Raw genomic sequence first — 17,547 nt, forward strand, 5'->3', positions numbered from 1 at the left:
TTCCAAGTTCTCCTTGCTCAGGAAGTTGGAGGGTAGAATTTGAATCCTGCTTAAACTCTCTCTAAAACCTTCATAGCCTCCTGGGGCACAGTTACATATTCAGCAAACCCATGTACCCCCATGGCAAAAAGGCCAGGAAACCAAGGATAAATGTGTATGTAGCAGCAGCAAGTGAGATCACTCTGTTCCAGGGCTCAAAATCCACCTCTACAGCATCATCCTGATCTCTCCTCCCTCCCTCCCAGTTCCCTTCTCATAAACTACCGACTTTTCCCTTTCTCTCTGTGAAAAGGGGGAAGACAAGTTCTTACCAAACTGAACATGTTGATTCTCTTTCTATTAATTGAGCATTCACCTTCCTTCCAGGAGAAACAAGGCCCTTAGAGGTTAATGCTGCCAGGAATGAGATGAATTGCTAGTTGGAAACGTAGCAATATTCAGTGAGGATTATCTTAATGTTATGGATGCCTTTAACCAGCTCCCCACACAACACACATACACGCCCTCGAAACTGGTTTAGGATTTACCAGCAACCTTCTAAATCAATGGCTTAATTAACTTTCAGGCTGTGTATGAAATGTCATGAAATGTCTCTACAGTCAAGCCGCACAAGGAGGTCCAAAACTTAAATGCATTTTTGTATTAACTACAGTTTCCCAGTCATCATTTTGTAAATTTTGTAAAATAGTTGGCTATTTCTTTTCACATTAAGACATAGTATTTTTACGTCTTGATTCATAGATTCAAAGAGACACAAGGTGGAAACTTCAAGTGAAAATATTTGTTACAATAAATATATTTTTTTAATATATATCTAAACAGCCCCAAATGCAAAGGCCATCTCTGTCACTCCCTAGCTTAAAACTCATGACTGGTTCTTGATCACTTTCAGGATGGAGCCCAGGTATCCCAGGCTCTTTGCCAAGTACTTTGTGATCAGGTGGCTGTCCACCCACATTCCATCCCCAAAGTCTGATACTTCGACTACACACCCCTTGCCCTGGGTGGGCAATATACAGACAGTCCCCAGAAAGTCCCCCCATCCTCAGTCCTTTGTAACTATAGGATTCTCAGGCTAGAATCCTTCTCCATTTCTCCTCATCCTTCAAACTCAGCACAGTTGCCACAAGTCTTCCTTGACCACAGTGGGGACTCCCAAGGTACCCTGTACTGACCTTCATCATAGTACTTTCATGCTGGTTCATGGGAGTCAATTTAATCCTGAGTCACCACCAAAGCAAGGAGCTTCATGAAAGTATCTCATTGTCATGAGAGCCCTGCACAGGACCAGTCACATAATAAGCATCATTGTTGAATGAATGAATGAATGAGTGAATAAATGAATAAATGAATGATCATTCATTCACCTAGGTATTCATTTTGTCCACAGGCTCCAAATACACCCTAGAAGTGAAAGCTATGATTGTTCTCTCCCAACACATTTAAAAAGTGGCTTCTAGCCCAGGAACAGTGGAGCATATCCATAATCACAGCTGCTAAGGAAGCTGAGGCAGGAGGATCACAAGTTCAAGGCCAAGCTTAGCAATTTAGCAAGACTCTGTCTCAAAATAAAAAGGGCTGGGGATATAGCTCAGTGGTAGAGCTCCCCTGGGTTCAATTCCCAGTACTGAAAACAAAAATTTTTTTTCAAACTGCTACCATTCCCAGGGACTCATACAGTCCAAAATGGCCAGAATCATCTCAAGGCTACAGAAATTCAGTCCTGCACATGACATAGATGAACTCATCTTCATTATCTAGAGGAGTCCAGCAGTGTTCACCAAAGTCAAGATTCTTAAGATTGGTAACAAAACCCAAGCTAGGTTAGAGTCCTAAAACTAGTTCCTGTCTGGAATGGTCTGAAAGCTTAGTTTGATTCAAACCTTCATATCATAAGACCAGGGTAAGTATGTTCTATGTATTTAAGAGCAGTGGTGGGGGTAATTATAGAAGCAGTAAAGTATTATAGACAACTCTAACTCAAAAATAAAGCAGTGTATAAAGTAAGCAATGGAAAACTATACCCCGATATTGGCCCATAATGTGATTCTCCAGGGACAGCCCTAGTTTAGTTTTTAGGAGGCTGATGGATAATGAACCTGTAACACAGAGTCAACTCACAGTTGGCCACATACAATATGGTTTTTATAGCAGTTTTATTAGTTGCTACAAAATAAAAATTAAAATGCTTCACACAACTGAGAGGCTTTCATGGGGCTCCCAGCTTTGAAGATGAATAGGAAATAAATAGACTATCAGAAACTACCATGAAAAATACTGTGATTTTCAACTTTTCTTAGAAAATCCAAAGATCTACCACCCCATTAGCAATAACGAGGTGAAGGTGACTGGTGCCAGATACTTAGCATGAGGCAGGCTTTCAAGGTAGTCACAGCCCCTGCCTGGCCCACTTACCAAGCCAGTCCAGCATCTACATGCACTGGAGTTGACAATCACTAATATATATCCTTATAAAACCCTTCTAAATAGCATTATGAACACTGATCTTCTCTTTTCCATTCTATTTATTGTTTTTTTTTGTTTTTGGTTTTAGTACTGGGGATGGAACTCAGGGGCACTTAATCACTGAACCACATCCTCAGCCCTTTTTTGTATTTTATTTGGAGACAAGATCTCACTGAGTTGATTAGGGCCTCGCTAAGTTGCTGAGGCTGGCTTTGAACTTGCAATCCTCCTGTTTCTTCTTCCCAAGCTGCTGGGATTACAGGCATTGGCCACTGTGCCCAGTTTATTTATTGTTAATGTATACAATTCTACCTACATATTCCTCGGTATGGTATATATGGGGCAGGGTCTATATGTGTAATAGTATTTATAACCAATACTTTCCCAATGAATATTTACAGTAGCACCACATATTTTCACTAACAGTAAACCATATACATATATGTGTGTGTGAAAGAGTGTGCATTTATGTAAATATATACCAATATATACATATATATGTGTTTATATATATATATATATATGCATATATATATATATGTACATATATGTCTTTGTGAGTATTTCTCTTGAGTGAATTTCTAGATATAGAATTGCTGAATAAAAGGGAATGTATATTTAGGGTTGGGGATGTGGCTCAAGTGGTAGAGCGCTAGCCTGGCATACGTGAAGCACTGGGTTTGATCCTCAGCACCACATGAAAATAAAATCAAGATATTGTGTCCACCTAAAAAAAAACTAAAAAATAAAAACTTTTTTAAAAAGGGGGAATGTATATTTAAATTTTTATTGGACAATATAAAAATGCTGAAATTGGTTTAGAATCCCAGTCATGGTTAGCCCCAAGCAGGGGCAAGGAGAGGCTGAGGCTAGAGACAGGGGTGGAGAGGTAAACTGCCCACCACTTTAGCCCTCTTCTTCAGCAGCGATAATCCTGTGTTCCTAGTCCACCCATAGTTCATTGCCACAACGGTAATATCACAAATGGAAGAGCCAGACTTAACAGGACAAATAAGTTTTTGAATTTAACTTGAAAATTTAATTCAGTCATAAATTGGGCATGAAAACAAAATGAGACAATTCTGGTTATCTCTATAGAATTTTCTATTTGTTATTGCAAACCAAAGGAATTTTACTAAAATGTATTGCCTAGCCTTTATTTAATTTGAGCATTTCTCATTATTTTATCTCAAAAATAAATTCTTCCCATACTCTCTCTCTCTTTCTGTTTCAGGCTTATTTCCCTTTATACTTCTTATAAATTAACCTGGTATTACCCTGAGAAGGCTGCTCATGTTTCCATGGTTTGAGCTTTATTAAATAGAACTAAAAATATAAATCTAGGATCAAAATGCAAAAAAGGTATTGAACACCTTTTTAAATATCATAGATGCAGCAAATGGGATGACATGAGGGTTAAGAATGCAGACTGCCTGGATCTAAATCCTGGGTTCCTTGGGCACTGATGGACCAAAGCATCACCTCCAAACGGCTCCACTTCCTCATCTGCAAGACTAGGTAATAACAAGGTTAGGGTTCTTTGCACAGAATCTGACACAAAATAATGTTAATTGTTATTATTTATTCTAGCATAATAACCAACTCCATCCCTCTTAAAGTTCTGAAGATGCTACAGTGCCCATGACCACGTAGGCCTTGGGGCAGCTCTCTGTGAGTTGACAGTCATGCAGTGACCAAATCAGAATGATAACTGCTTCAGGAAGAGAAGCCAGGAGTTGGGCTCAGTTTTAAACTGTACTTTAGATGCAACACGATAGATAATAAGAGCCCTGGCAAGGGGATAATGGCTAACCTTTGCTGAGCGCTACTCTGTCACACTCTTTGAAGCATTTTATAAGCATCTTCTCGATGTACGCTCACAATAATCCTATGGGATAAGTGTTGTTATTACCATCGTCTTTTTTCTCAGAACCAAGTACAGAGTGTTAAAGTGATTTGCTCTAGGTCACACTCTTATTTAATAAAGTGGTAAAACCAGGCGCAGTGGTGCACACCTGTAATCCCAACTACTAGGGAGGCTTAGGCAGGAGGTCACAAGTTCAAGGTCAACTTGGGCAATTTAGTGAGAGTCTGTCTTGAAAAAAAATTTTTTTTTTCTTTTAGAATAGAACTGGGGATATGGCTCGGTGGAAGAGCACTCTACAGAGTTCAATGCCCAGTACCATATACACACAAAATAATCATAATAATGGGGTGGCATAGGTCAATTGACTAGAACTTATGCTCTTAACCACTAAAGAGGTCAAAAATGATGTCAAAAAGAGATAAACTGCAGCTACAACAAAAAGAAAAATTAGTATTGTCAACTTACATCTCTGGAGCATCTGCAGATAGCAGATCTGCTCTAAGATAGCAGACACTGCTCTAAGTGCTGTTGACACATGTTGGGAAATGTATTCCTTATGAAAAGCTTAAGTATGTATTACTGATCATATTTTTATGGACGGGGCTTGGAACTATTGAACACAAAGCTCACAAAAGCTCTTAATGGTAGAGCTGAGTGTCCAGAGCATGTCTCCAGATTCCAAGTCCCAAGCTTTCTCCTCTATCAGTAAGAATTCCAAACACAAAGGAATCATTCCTCTCAATCATCAAATATTTACTAGGCACTCGTGTCAGGCACAATGATCAATATAGGCATGGTTCCTGCATTATGAGACAAGAAACCAACTATATATGATAATAAGTGAATAAATAACATCATATCATATAATTGGTAGGTAATTAGCACCATCACAGCCCCCCAAAATAACTAATTTATTTGACATGTTTTAAATGTTATTTAGCCAGTAATAGAAAAATAATTCTAATTCTGAAAAAAATAAAAAGAAACATATGTTTTTCATGTATTCTATCATATAATACCAGACCTGCCTCTGAAGAAAGATATCTAGGACTAAAGCATTTGGGGAATTACTGAGTTTTGCAATTTTCCCACCTGTGTGATCAAGAGTACAATAGCCCGGGCAAATTGTCAACTTTTGCATAGACTTGCTCTGGATTTAATAAGAATTAAGGTTGAATCCTGCTAATAGTTTTGAATCAAAATATTTACCAATTTCATCAGAAAGGAAACAGTAAAAGATGATAGGGAAGTTAGGAGCAAAATGAGCACAAGGTTGTTTTTTGTGGGTTTTTTTTTGTTTTTGTTTGTTTGTTTTTTAAGGCACAGACAGTATCCGTTATGGATTAACATTGATTTACTATAATTTCAGAGCTTTGAAATTATTTTTTTTAAATAGTTACTGTGTTAGTCAGCTTATTGTTGCTGTTACTAAAATACCTGACAAGAACAATTTAGAGGATGAAAGATTTGTTTTGTCTTACCATTTCAGAGGTTTGAGATCTACGGTCAGAGGCTCCATTTCTTTGGGCCCGAGGTGACGCAGAACATCATGGCAGGAGGGTATAAAGGAGGAAAGCATTCAGTTCATGGCAGCCAGGAAGAAGCTAGGGGGAAAAATAAGCTGCAGAAAAGATAAACCCTTCTAGAGCATGTCCCCAGTGATCTATTTCATCCATCTAGGTTCAGCCTACCAGGAGCCCATTCAGCAATCAATGGATTGATAAGTCCACTGATGAGGTCAGAGCCCTCTTGACCCAATCACTGCCCAGTCAAATGCCCCATCTCTGCACCTTGCTGCATTGGGGACCATGCTTTCAAAATGAGGCTCTGAGGGGCATTCCAAATCCAAACTATAACGTCTATATATCAATTATAATCCACAGGATTACAATTATTATTTATTATTAATATTAATTATTATAATTTAGATAGGATTTAAATCTCTCATTGTAACTGTTTTAGTAAATTTATAATGATTTAACTATTTTCATGATCTTTTCTTAAAATGTATTAAACTAGTAACATATGTTCATTATAGAAAAATTACAAATGTACATAAGCATGATGAAAAAAATAAAAATCAGCTAAAAAGCCTGGTTCCCAGAAACAGCCATTGTTGACATTTTGGCATACATTCTTCTAGTCCCAAATTATATATCTGTCATTGTTCTTAAATAACCTGTAAGTTAAAAGTTTCTATATCCACTTAATTGTAAATGTTCTTCATATTATATATATGTATACATATATATATACATATATATATATACATATCATTTCAATAGTTGTATAGCATTCCCATATTATATAGATAGATAATCTGTGTGTGTGTGTGTGTGTCTTTATCTGTTCTTCTATTGTTGCACAATAAGGTTATTTTGAACTTTTCACTATTATAAGTGATGCTACAAGGAATATACTTAAGTACATTTCTGTTATATTAGTACAAACTTCTACTTCTAGTGTTATTTAAGGATCAAAGGGACTTTGTTGTTGTTGTTTGCAATACTGGGGATTGAACTCAAGGATGCTTTACCACTGAGCTACATCCCCAGCTTTTTTTATTTTTATTTTTTTATGTTGAGACAAGGTCTTTCTAAATTGCTGTGCCTGGCCTGCAACTTACCATCCTCCTGCCTCAGCCTCCCAATTAACTGGATTTATATGCATTTGCCACCATGCCCAACTCAAAGGGGTATATTTTTGTGGCTTTGGCTATACACTGAATTTAATTTATATATATATATATATATATATTTACTTTGAAATAATTATAGACTCATAATATTTGCAAAAAAATGGTACAAAGAAGTCCCTTGTACCCTTCACCTAGCTTCATCTTATATAATTATAATATATTATAAAAACAAAAAAAACTGACATTGGCACAATACAATTAACTAGACTACAGGCTTTACTTGGGTTTCACCAAATTATTTTCTATAACAGAACCTACTTTCTCTTCTCACAAAGCTGCCATTAGAATGGCTTTCTAATCTCCTGTAGGAAAAATAATACAAATATATGTCATAGATTATTTTCTCAACTGAAAATCAAGAATGCAAGAATCTTTCACCAGATTTGAAGGTGGATAAAATCACTGTTTGTGATACAAAAAAAAAAATGTTTCTGTCTTCTTGATTCTTTATGATACACTGGAGCATAGTTTCTCCAAAGCCTGGGATACCCAGGACAAAAAGTGAATAACTGGATCACAGACTGGGAAAGTTGTTCCCTTGTCCTTCTTCTTATGATTAGGTTTAGGGCTAGTCTTTAATGCCTCTCTAACTCTTGCTAATTCTCCCTTTTAAACACAAATTGCTCAGGCCTCATGTTTAAGTCTAGGAAGACAATAGCATTTGACTGGAATTCAATGGTATTCTATTACTTTAATCAAACATGTATTTACCTTCACCTTCAAACTGCAGCAAGTGAAACTGGTTTCTCATTTACAGAAGTGTTTTTTTTTAATTTCCTTTTAAAATAAGTTATTTCAATTAGGAAAGTGAGTTGCTATTCTTTAAAAGTATGTGATTATGGAAAAAAGACATAAAGATGGATTAAGGATACATTGTGTTAAGAGTGTTCTGGTGGATAAAGAACTAACCACATGTACCTGCGTGTTCTTCCTCAGGTTTTGTAGGGGTTAGAGTGAGAACCCTCTGGCTCCTGGTTCTTTTATGAGATCTGCTTACCAAAAAGAAGAAAAAAAAGAGATGAATCCTGTATCTATTAAGCATTTATTGTATGCATCACCACATTTGACTCCTCTGAACAACCCAGTGAAATAGATGCTCTTAATAACCTCGTCTTATACATGAGGAATCAGAGAGAGAGTGGAATGGAGAATTTGCCCAGCTGATCTGTTAACTGTCAGAGCTGGGATTTAGATGGGTTCTATTGGACTCCAAAGTCATGCTCTTGATTGCTGGTTCAAACTGTTTCTCATTAAACTTAAGGACCATAAGTCCTCCCCAGAAAATGTACCCTGGCTCTTTGTCCTCAGCACCAGTTTGGATCACTTTACTCTAGGGCTGGTGTTTGCAGAGGAGCACCCTCTGGTCCACTCCTTGCCTGCAAACATCCTCCTGATTGCAGAGGAAAACTCACAATTAACTTCATTCCAGGTCTTTCAAAGGCAGGATGTCCCACAGCCATCCACCCCCTGCTGGTCTGCCTTCCTTCATTTCCACTGTTGGAAAGATGCCCACTCCCTTTGTCCCAGTCCTTGAATAGTTCCAAAGGTTCCCTTGTATCACTAGAAAATCAAGTCACCTGGGCAAAGTCAACTCATGTCGGCAGATAACAGAGCTTTATTTACATATTAAAACATTCACCCAGGTCCATACTAGGTACTAAAGGAAGAGAGCAAGAAGTAGAGACCCTGGCCTCCACCAAGAATGTAGTGAGAGTCAGAGAGACTTGACAAACAAGCAGCCCTCACACTTCATATTTCCAAGCACCTGACCTCCTAGGAGGGACCCTTAAGGAACTTAAGGATTGGATTACAAATGGTTAGCTTTACAGCAGAGATCCTGAGAACGTCAAAGGCTGAGAGCCAGTCAATTGAAAACACTGAATCTCTAAAGTTATAATTCCAGTAAATAATTTGATCTACAAAAGTTATCTGCATGTTTGTTTTGTAATTTAGAGTAGGCTTCCTTAAAGGTAATTTGGGAGCAGGAGTTAGGGATGGGTTTGTGAAACAGGGGCTGAGGGAGAGCTAATCCAAGGATGAGTTATTGTGTCAGTACCTTTATGAGCAAGTGGTGCTCATCGTGGGATCCTCTAAGGAGCCTTATGAAATCTGAGGACCATCCCAAAGGATGAAAAGGAGCATTTATTCACACACGGCCCATCAGTCAAAGATGATCCACACCTCTGGGTCAAGCACCTTTGAGCAAGTTCCCAATGATAACCACCCTAAGATACCATCTCACTCCAGTAAGATTGGCAGCCACTATGAAGTCAAACAACAACAAGTGCTGGCAAGGATGTGGGGAAAAGGGTACTCTTGTACATTGCTGGTGGGACTGCAAAATGGTGCGGCCAATTTGGAAAGCAGTATGGAGATTCCTGGGAAAGCTGGGAATGGAACCACCATTCGACCCAGCTATTGCCCTTCTCAGACTATTCTCTGAAGACCTTAAAAGAGCGTACTACAGGGATACTGATACTGCCACATCGATGTTCATAGCAGCACAATTCACAATTGCTAGACTGTGGAACCAACCCAGATGCCCTTCAATAGATGAATGGATAAAAAAAAAAGTGGCATTTATACACCATGGAGTATTACGCAGCACTAAAAAATGACAAAATCATGGAATTTGCAGGGAAATGGATGGCACTAGAGCAGATTATGCTTAGTGTAGCTAGCCAATCCCTAAAAAACAAATACCAAATGTCTTCTTTGATATAATGAGAGCAACTAAGAACATAGCAGGGAGGAAGAGCAGGAAGAAAAGATTAACATTAAACAGATACATGAGGTGGGAGGGAAAGGGAGAGAAAAGGGAAATTGCATGGTAATGGAGGGAGACCCTCATTGTTATACAAAATTACATATAAGAGGTTGTGAGGGGAATGGGAAAATAAACAAGGAGAGAAATGAATTACAGTAGGTGGGGTAGAGAGAGAAGATGGGAGGGGAGGGGAGGGGGGATAGTAGAGGATAGGAAAGGTAGCAGAATACAACAGTTACTAATAGGGCATTATGTAAAAATGTGGATGTGTAACCGATGTGATTCTGCAATCTGTATTTGGGGTAAAATTGGGAGTTCATAACCCACTTGATTCTAATGTATGAAATATGATATGTCAAGAGCTTTGTAATGTTTTGAACAACCAATAAATAAATAAATAAATAAATAAATAAAGTTCCCAATGATAATCCATGCACTTTTTAGTTCATGGCAGGGTTTTGAGGAGAGACCCAAATTTGGTAAAACTTACCTTATGTTAGGGGGCTGGGGATGTGGCTCAAGCGGTAGCTCGCTCGCCTGGCATGCGTGCGGCCCGGGTTCGATCCTCAGCACCACATACCAACAAAGATGTTGTGTCCGCCAAAAACTGAAAAATAAATATTAAAATTCTCTCTCTCTCTCTCTCTCTCTCTCTCTCTCTCTCTCTCCCCCCCCACCCTCCAAAAAAAGGAAAAAGAATATTTAAAAAAAAAAAAAAACTTACCTTATGTTAGAGGTGGAGCTGAGGACATTCAAAGCAGCACCAAAATTAGAAAACCACTACTAACAATTTGATATACATCTGCCCACACTCAAATATTTAAGAACACTATTCATGCATTCATAAGCACATTCACCACAATCCAGTCACAGTGTTAGATATGCAGACAGATGAAAAGACACATAAGTGCCTTGCTCTCCTATAGTCCATTTGGAGAGCTGGGCATTAAATAAAAGATTATAAAGTTATTGAATTACATTAGTGATAACTGTCAAGAAGGAGAAGGGTGAGATGACAAACTTCTTACTTCTGAAAAATCAAGGAGGTCTTCCCTGAGGAAGAGACATTTAAGCCCAGATTTGCAGAGAAAAGGGTAAAAAAGGCAAAGGGGGGAAGAAAAGGGTACTTAAGAAGAGATGAAAATAAAAACAGTTACTAGGACGTGTGTTGGAAGCAGGAAGAAGAGCATGAACAAATACCCTATGGCAGCAAAACTTAAAGTGTCCTGAGAATGAAGAGAAGCAGCACATCTGGAGTGGGAGCGAGGGGAGGATGAAGTGCAGGTTGAGGCAGATACTCCAGGACATACAGGGGCGAATAGGTCAGAAAAAAATTTTACATTTTTATCCTATGGTAAACAGGAACCTACTGGAGGATTTCGGGGGTTTTGTTGTTTGTTTGTATGCTTATTTCTGGTACCAGGGATTGAACCCAGGGATGCCTAACCACTGGGCCACATCCCAGCCCTTTTTATTTTTTATCTGTAGACAGGGTCTTGCTAAATTGCTGCGGATGGGCTTGAATTTGCAATTCACCTGCCTCAGCCTCCCAAGTTGCTGGGATTACAGGGGTGGGCCACCATGCCCGGCTTCCTGAAGGATTTTGAATAGGGGTACAATATGATCAGAATTGCTTTTTTATTTTTATACATAAATCAACATGTAAACAGAAGCATCAGAAGCTCATAAATATCACACAGTGTTATGAAAGACTGCAGCCTGGGATTAGCATTCAGTGGGCATTAGAACCTGTGTTGGGGGCTGAGGGTCCAAGTGTTCCAGGCAACTTCTCAGGGAGAGGTATTGTAGTCTAGGAATCAAAGACAGTTAGCAAGTCAGTGGAAAAGACAGGGAAAAAAACTTATTTATTAGAGCCTTTGTCAGACTCTGTGAGTACAACAGACAATAATAATATCAATCTCCTTATTGGATATATCTCTGTCTTGTAGAAATAATGGAGTGCACACCTCCCTGAACCATGGCCCATCAGACAGTCACACTTTTCCGGGGTCACAGAGATGTCAAGGACCCTGTTGGTGTCTTCAGAGGTACCCAGATACAATGCAAATGAAGTGAGAAGTTGTACAGATGCAATAGGGAAGGCTGGGTGTGGTCTTTTTTCCCTTCTGATGAACACCAGATATCCCCCACACAGATGTGGTCGATGTGGCTGACAGTTCATGAAATCTGGCCATCACCGCCAACACCAAAGGATTCATCAGCGGTTACCAGGATCCCCAGACTCACAGGCCAACACAGGACAGAGAGATGGTCCTCTTGCTCCTGGTCTTTAGGTTCATCTCTCCTTCCTCTCATTTTGGATTTCAACCCAGATCTTTCCTGCCTCCAATCATTTTCCTCTTTGATTTAGATGAAGATAAAGTCTAAGAGGCAATGCCAATGCCCAGATGAAGCTCTGGACTTCATCAGTTTTCTCAAACACTTGGATGCCCTGGCCTCTCTGGGGACACCTACTTTACACCTACTTTTGCCATTTAGCCCAATGGGAAGACGGAGCACAGTAGAGATTGAGAGCTTTATCTCAAAGCTCTCTATCTCGTGTCACTCTGCAGCTTGAAACCTTTTAGTGAGTCTCTTTTGCCTGCTACATAAAATATAAGGTTTGGTCTTTTAGTTTTCAGAGCCAGACTATGTTCCAATCTTGAACTTTCCACTCAGGAGCCAGGTGACCTTGGGAAGGATCTTTGGTCACTACACCTCATTTCCTCTTCTGGAAAATGAGAAAGACAGTACTGGCCTGTGTTGGACATGTCATATATATTGCATCAGATTCTCTTTGGTACTCACCATCCATATGCCCAGAGTTTCTGTCTTCTCTTACCAGACTTAGATGGAATGTCCACCACAGGGCATGGGGTCCAGCATCCATGTAGCCCCAGCAATCTTGAAGTATGGGGCATTTCATGCTCACGGGATAAAATTTCGACTAATGGAAAGGGGAAGGTAAGAGAGACACATGCAGATCAATTCTGCCTTCTTCTCTCTCTTCCATGAATTGCTCCAAGGCACTGCTCTTCCCTAACAGAACAGCCAATGGGTAGATTCCCAAGTAGCCAGTGTACACACCTGCTGGGCCTCCTCAAGGCTTGTCATGAAGCAGTGTCCAGCTTGGAAATGCATTGTCTTGTGTTATCTTCCATCTTCCCTGCCTCATTTCCTTTTTCTCTTTCCTAATGCCTTGGGTTTGTACCTCCAAAATAAAACAGAAGTTATTTCAAAAAGAAAGAAAGAGAAAGAAACAAAGCATGCAGCCTGTAACTACTGCATAACTGTACAAATATGTATAGAAGTATTGGCAGGGGGGGTACAGGGGGGTCCTGGGGTCTGGCACAGCATGTGGAGTTCATCTTTTTATTTTTAAGGACTAAACATTTGTCTAGTTTGATGCCAAGTTAGCATTCAGCTAAGCTGGGGTGTAATCCCCATTTAAAACTCTCCTCCTTCTCCTAAACTTCAAAAGAAAATGTTTTCTCAAGACTATCCTCATATGTGGGTGGTACTGGGGACCACCTACAGGTGTGATTTGAGAGGCACTAAAAGAACCCTTCTCCCTTTCGGTGTAAATTTTCTGTCCTTCACTAGTGCCCAAAATTCTCCCATCACAATTTTATCGGTCTGAATTTCCAATTGCCAAGTATCCTAGGAGAGAGCAACTCACGGGATTTATCCTGCTTTCCTGGGACTGAATTAGTTTGATTGGATTTTCTAAGAGATAGAAGAGTTTGAAGATTTTTGAGACTACTGATCATGCAGGGGCTTGAAGGAGCCATTAAGTTGGATAGACTATGGATGGACAGGTCAGAGGAGCCCAATTCTCCTTTTTTGACTTTATCAACTTGTCTTGGATTGGCCCTTGGATCAGTTGGTGTGAAAGTATGGATGTATACAGTGAAACTATGTAGATGTACTTATGGCATATATATGACTTTATAATATGAGAAGCAATCACAGTAAGGAAACCCAGTCCTGGGATTAGACCAATCTGAGTTTACAAGATTTGAAACCCTAGGGAAGTTATGGGATGCTAGGGAGGATTCGATAAGATAATCTGTTTCAAGTCTTACTACCTGAACTTAAACTATACTACAAAGCTATAGTTTATACTACAAAAATGGCATGGTATTGGCACCAAAATAAACATGTAGATCAATGGTATGGAATAGAAGACACAGAGACAAATCCACATAAATACATTTATCTCATACTAGACAAAGGCACTAAAAGCATACATTGGAGAAAAGATAGCCTCTTCAACAAATGGTACTGGGAGAACTGAAAATCCATATGTAGTAAAATGAAACTAAACCCTTATCTCTCACCATGCACAAAATTCAACTCAAAGTGGGTCAGGGACCTAGTAATTAGACCACAGACCCTGCACCTAAGAGAGGAAAAAATGGGCCCAAATTTTCTTCATGTTAGATTAGGCCCTGACTTCCTTAACAAGACTCCTAAAGTGAAAGAAATAAAATCAAGAATTAATAAATGGGATAGACTCAAACTAAAAAGCTTCTTCTCAGCAAAAGAACAATCAACGAGGTAAACAGAGAGCCTACATTTTGGTAGCAAAATTTCACCACATGCACGTCAGATATGGCACTAATCTCCAGGATATATAAAGAACTCAAAAAACTTAACAACAAAACACAAACAACTCAATCAATAAATGGGCTAAGGAGCTGAACAGACACAATCAATCAACAAATATATTTAAAAAAATGTTCAGCAACTCTAGTAATTAGAGAAATGCAATCTTGGAGTCAAAACTACTCCAAGATTTCATCTCACACCAGTCAGAATGGCAGTTATCAAGAATACAAACAACAATAAGTGTTGGTGAGGATATGGGGGAAAAGGCACACTCTTAGATTGCTGGTGGGACTGCAAATCGGTGCAACCAATATGGAAAGCAGTATGGAGATTCCTTAGAAAACTTGGAATGGAACCTCCATTTGACCCAGCTATCCCACTATATCCAAAGGACTTAAAATCAGCTTACTATAGTAATGCAGCCACATCAATGTTTATTGCAGCTTTTTTCACAATAACTAAACTGTGGAAGCAATCTAGATGCCCTTCAACAGATGAATGGATAAAGAAGCTGTAATATACATACACAATGGAATATTACTCAGCATTAAAAGAGAATAAAATTATGGCACTTGCAGGTAAATGCATGGAGTTGGAGAATATCTTGCTGAGTGAAGTAAGCCAATTCCAAAAAAACCAAAGACCGAATGTTCTCTCAGATAAGTGGATGCTGATCCATAATAGGTGGGTGGGCATGGGGAAAATGGAGGAATTTTGATTGGGCAAAAGGGAGGGAAAAGAGGGGAAGAGGTATGGGGCCAGGAAAGATGGTGGAATGAGTTGGACATTATTATCCTAGGTACACGTTTGACTGCACATATGGTGCAATGCTACATCATGTATAATCAGAGAAATGAATAGTTGTACTGCGATTATGTACAATGAATCAAAATGTCATATATACCTAATTAAAATAAATAAATAAAATAGATTTGAGAAGAAGAAAAAAATAAAGTCTTAGCAGTTGGGCTATGCAGCTAGTATTTGATATATGTTACTGTTATTAAGATTATGTGTGTGTGCATCATTATGGAAGCATGTGTGTTCATGTAAGTACAGGTGTGGAATATCAGGGAGATAGAGTATGTTTAAGAATAAGAGAAGGAAGGAGGAAGGATGTTGGCAACTCCAGCAGCAGAAGTTCTAGCATTGAGTGGCCCTTTCTGGGGTTGAGGGATGCTCACAGAGGACAGCAGCTTTACTAAGTGGGAAACAGTAAGGAGAAGACAAAGCCTCAAACAATAAGAGATGTGCTTATGGCCACAGAACCAAGAGTGGGAATTAACTGAAGGATACAGGAAATTAACTGAATTAACTGAAGGATACAGGAAAGTGAAATGGGATGGGATTTTTTTTTTCCTTTTTGGGTACTAGGGATTGAACTCAGAGGAGCTTTATAACTGAGATATATCCTCAGCCCTTTTTGTTTTGTTTTGTTTTGATTTGTTTTGTTTTGTTTTAATTTTTAGATGGGGTCTCACTAAGTTGCTTAGGCTTGCCTCAAACTTGCGATCCTCCTGCCTCAGCAGCTGGGATTACAGGTGTAAGCAGGATGGGATATTTTTGAAGTTCAAAGGGGAGTTTAAAAAATAAATTAAACAGCAATTTGTATACGGGGTAAAAGCGGGAGTTCATAATCCACTTGAATCAAACCATGTAATATGATGTATTAAGAACTATGTAATGTTATGAACGACCAATAAAATAATAAAAAATAAATAAAAAATAAATAAATTAAAAATTATGTCTGAAATTGACATGAAAATTAGGACTCCGTGGCCAGAAGACAGATAATTTCATTCACTCCTTCCCAAAGTTCCCCCTTGTTTTGAGCTTTATGTATGTTTGATTTTTTAGAGATGACATGAAAGAACTTTGAAAGATAAGAAAACCACAATAGTGTTTTCAGGCCTCTTGGTCCCCTCTTAAGATTTTTCTCGTACCTCTCTGAGTATTTTCCAAATAATAAAGAAATGGGTACTTATTTTGAAACAGAAAATATATTTTTAAAAAGACAATCAGTTTTTAGCCCCATTTCTGTCCTTAACTCACGAGACAACTTCAAAGAATCTCTTGATCTCTCTGGGCAGAGATGCCTCATTGGCAAGAGTTGATTGGTCAATTTTGGTCATTATATTTTGACTTCTTGCCATCCTAAATGACGTTTAGCTTCCTTGAACCATCTCTTCTCCTCTGAAGTTATATCATTCTATCACAGCAGTTAAGAGCACAGACCACCTTCTGCTAGCTGTGGTGACTCTGGGGATGAGTTCTCTCTCTGTGTCTTGGTTTCCTCAACTGGAGAGTGAAGGTAAAGAGTTTAGTGTATCCTTAGGTTGTTAAAAGGGTTAAGCAGGTGAATTCAGGTAAGGTATTTAGAACAGTGCTTGACACAGATAAGGCTATCCCTGTGTTAGGTAACTTTATTATTATTTACTTACTCAATTGGAATCCTCTGTAACTTTGCATGAGATGCACTATTGACAAATCAAAAATGGAAGTATAAGACCTTATCTGGGATATGAAAAGACTATAGTGGGTAGAGGGCAGGAGAAGAACTGGGACAATTGCTTTTCCTTAGTTAAAAATGAAAGAAAAAAAAAAACTTCTGTATTTTGATTTCAAGTATGTGTATTGTACACTTACTTTTTTTTTCTTTTTAAATTAAAGAGATTGAGGCAAAGGTCACTGAAGTCCCTCTTATTTCTAACTTCAGGGACTGGCGGTGGTCTTTAAGGAGCAGTCTTTCCTATGTGTCTGGCTAATCCTTTTTATCGTAGCTGCCATTAATGTCTGAACTTCTCAGGAAAAACTTATAAAGGCTTAAATAAACAAGATCATCTTGGCATCTTCATAACTGAGCAGGTTTCGACTTCTTGGGATAGGAAAGACAATAGGGAAAATGAAAATACAAACTTTGTCAATACTTGGCTTTCTGGGATGGCTTCTATTTTGCTTCTGATAATCCTTCCCCAGAAATCGACTCAGAGACATAAAAGAAAGATGAGCAGCAGAGCGTAGCTGATAGGCAGCAGCCTGGCGGCGAAAGCGTTAACAGGGCCGGGTAAGGCGATCCCTTGAAGTGAGTAGGACTCTGAGTTGTTAAAAGTTTTGAAAGCCGTGGCAGCCGCGCACTTG

The 17,547-nt window shown here is 38.9% G+C and overlaps 1 long non-coding RNA gene across 1 annotated transcript; it reads right to left on the reverse strand.

Moving 5' to 3' along the window:
* Positions 1-7,962: 7,962 nt before the first annotated feature.
* Positions 7,963-12,699, reverse strand: LOC113179724 (uncharacterized). The gene is made up of 3 exons (XR_003300380.2): positions 12,641-12,699; positions 11,548-11,608; positions 7,963-8,020 (listed from the first exon to the last, which is right to left on the reverse strand). It is a non-coding gene; the product is annotated as an uncharacterized LOC113179724 (long non-coding RNA).
* Between the last annotated feature and the right edge of the window lie 4,848 nt (positions 12,700-17,547).

Source organism: Urocitellus parryii, chromosome 1, assembly GCF_045843805.1.
Source record: "Urocitellus parryii isolate mUroPar1 chromosome 1, mUroPar1.hap1, whole genome shotgun sequence".
Taxonomy (NCBI): domain Eukaryota; kingdom Metazoa; phylum Chordata; class Mammalia; order Rodentia; family Sciuridae; genus Urocitellus; species Urocitellus parryii.